This window comes from Eumetopias jubatus, unplaced genomic scaffold, assembly GCF_037043125.1.
Source record: "Eumetopias jubatus isolate StellerSeaLion01/CBP00866 unplaced genomic scaffold, mEumJub1_p1.0 scaffold_13, whole genome shotgun sequence".
NCBI classification, from domain to species: Eukaryota; Metazoa; Chordata; class Mammalia; order Carnivora; family Otariidae; genus Eumetopias; species Eumetopias jubatus.
The window spans coordinates 106,645,454-106,648,928 of record NW_028274819.1 but is presented as its reverse complement, the minus strand read 5'-3'; positions in this window follow the sequence as shown (position 1 = coordinate 106,648,928).

The following is a 3,475-nucleotide window of genomic DNA, read 5'->3' as shown; positions in this document are numbered from 1 at the left end:
AAATTATAATTATAGTGAACCTGGGTATGAGACACAGTGTCTTACCTATCATAGAACTGATGAGAGTTAGAAGAGGTTTTGGTTAAATCTGACTTTTTTTTTTTTTAATGATTCTTGCCAGTTTACTTCTAAGGGAATATGACTTCCCGACAGCCCTGCTAAGGAACAGCAGCTGTGTTTTCTAACATAGACCCTTTTGGCTCACTGACTGTAACTGGTTGTATTAGGATGGGTTGCTAATCTTAGGGTCCCTCTTCTATTGACTGGCCAACAGTCAATGAGTGGGTGAACTGTTCCAAAAAGATGAACTGTGCCAATCAGATTCCTTTCAGGCATAAGGAATTACATGGAAAACGACAGACTGAACAACTGACAGCAGAGGTTGAAACTAAAACTTAAGAACTGTCAGAAGGTAGAGAGAGGTGGGGCCATCACAGTGCACCAGGTAAAGGTCAAAGCTCTAAGACAATGGAAACTCAGAGGATACAGAAGGCAAATGGTAGAGAAGACAGACTAGAACATGCCTACAGAAAAAAAAAAAAATGTTGAAAGAAGGAAGGACAGATGAAGTTTGAGGGCATTTCTGAATGCCAAAGCAGCCTCAGTCATCCAGTCAACTTCCTTTCTTTATAAGTGAGAAAACTAATGAGTATGGTAATTTACCCAAGGTCAACAGTGATCGGAAAAGGACACGTGAGTGTTCTTACCTTCCCCCAGTGCTTTTCTAACTCATCAAGTAGGCTAAGCCAGTGGCAGAGGGGAATAAACAAGTCCCAGGGGCTGAAGGCACAATATAAAGCAGGTTACCTTAAGTGCAAAATTCCTCTACTTTTAAAAAGTGAGAGCCAGTGTTGCAGTCTATTCCATGGCGTCTCTGTTTTAACATACAATGATATCTGAGTGCATGATACATGATACGTGAGAGTGTATTGACCCCGTGGTTCTGTGCTCTGCCCAGCCCACTGCCCATCCTCCCAATTCAAGGAGATTTCTCCATCTCAATCCAGACTCTTTGCATTCCCAGAGCACATTTGACAGTTTCAGATGAAATTCTTTGAATGGCAAACTCTCTCTGAGCACATAATAGATATTCATCTGGATCAGATCAGAGTGAGGGACTTTGGGAGGACTCTTGCATCCTCACGTATCACCTGCAGCTAAGAGTCCCGAAAGCCCCCAGACTTCGTGGATCACCCTTCCCTTGAAAGACTGGTTGCAGCAGCTTGGTCTGTCATTCCATATGCTGTGAGAAGATCAGTGTCCTCCCCAGGGTTTCCCAGAGGTGTGTATGTTTTCACTGACACCTTGCACATCAGGGGGCTCTCCCTGCTGAATTCTCCATCCTCCTGGTGCACCCCCCAACAACGTAGCCACTTTGCTGCAATGTCCACGGAACAGCTTACACCCAAGCGTGAGACGCCCATTCTTTCAGTGCTCCTGGATCGCCTCTGGGTCTTGTGTGCACCATCTCCCTGCTGTTCTCAACTGCTCCCCAGGGCCCCCGCCCCTTTGTTGGGAGCTGCCTGAGCAAACTTTAAATTCCTCTCACTTTCTTCAGCAGGTGCCGCTCAGATCCCTTTGGTTCTGTGCTTCCTTTCAGCCTGTGTCCCGCGGGCATCTGCTTCCAAACATCAGCCTAAGCATAGGGAGGTTTGCCGGGTTTTAAGCGGGTGGTTCAGGGTAGGTCTCATTGGAACTGTGAGATTTCGGCAAAGACTTGAAGGTAATGGGGCAGATGGCCATAGGTTTTCTGGAAGAAGAAGCTTCCCAGAAGGAAGAGCAAAAGTGCTCCAGCAGGAGATGACCTGGTATGTGCACAGAGCAGTGAGCGAGGAGGGAGAAGGAGCAGGGGAGACGGGCATGGAAAGGGGAGGAGGGGTAGGAGGGAGCTGAGCTGCATCGCGCTGAAGCTTGCACCATATGCTATGGACTCTGGCTTTTACTCTGAGTGAAACGGAGCCATTTTTGGATTTTGAGCCAGAGAAGTGATATGATCTGATCTTGGTTTTTCAAAGGCCTCTGCCTGAACAGGCTAGGAGGGTGTCTGGGGTGGGGGGCAGCTGACACAGGACACCAGAGACCAAACAGAGGAAGCAGGATCCCCCAGGCAGGCAGCCTGGTAAGGGGAGTCAGGGCCACAAGTAGGAGAGAAGGGTGTCTAGGGGAGGGGGATTATCGACAAAAAACAACCAGAATTTTTGGGAAAACTGTCTTGACTCCAAGGACCAGAAAGTATAAGGTGAGCCTGGAACATCTTGTGCCAAAAAACAAGAGAACATAAAAAAAAAAAAAAAAAAATGATGGGCACATGGCAAAAGGATATAGAAGCCAGCTGGAAAGAGTTCCCACTAACCAAATTAGGGACAATTTGAGCATTAAAATGAGGGGTGATGGCAATATGTAAAATAGGGATGAAATAGTAGAATAAATAAAATGTAAAAATTTTTAAAGTTAAAAATTATACCCCTGAGACAAATAATAAATTATATGTTAATTAAAAAAATAAAGTCAAAAATTAAATACACTTGGGAACTGAGTCCATGCTGATGCAAAAAAGTAGATGAATTTTAAGAGCGATGAGGAATGGAATACTTACATAGTTTCCAAGTTCCTCCACGCAAAATGCTCATTAATTACAAAGGACACAATAGGAACTTCATAGTGGAGAAGTCTGGTGGACGCTAAGTTATCAAACTGAACCTCATCAGTAATAGAACAAAGTGAAGTTATGCCCTACCTGGTAGGATGCATTGAGAACAACACAGCTCACTTCTATAATATTCTGCAAAGCTGCATAATTTGAATCTATTTATGAGGAAACATGAGACAGACCCATGTTGGGAAACATTTTACAAAATACCTGGTCTGTGATCTTCAAAAATATCAACGTCTTGAAAGTCAAGGAAGTACTGGGGAAATGTTCCAAACTAAAGTTTTCTGAAGAGACACGACAACTAAGTGCAACTCAAGGTATAAAAGTGGATCCTTTTGCTATATAAGGTGTTATTGTGACCAGACTGATGAAACTTAAATGTGGTCTGAGAATTAAGTAATAGAGACACTTCATTGTTAATTTCCTGATTTCTGTGGTTACATTTTTGTTACTTAGGATAATGTCCTTGTTTGCAGGAAATATACACTAAGGTGTGGGGCAGGGGGGTGATGAGGCATCAGGTCAGTAATTTGTGCTCAAATGGTTCAGGAAAAGTAAGTTCTTTGTACTGAACTTGCACCTTTTCTGTAATTCTGTGATCATTTCAAACTAAAATCATAATAATAAAAGTGACAGAAGACTCAGCGCTGAGACCAGCAGTCCAGGTGAGACGTGGGGGTGGTTTAAAGCAGATGGTAGCTCTGGCAGGAGTGAGGGGGGGGTCAGATGGGAGAGCATAGGGAAATATACAACATGTTGGATATTCCACATGATTTCCTGATGGATTAGACAAGGAATATGAGAGAAAGAGAGGTATTCAAG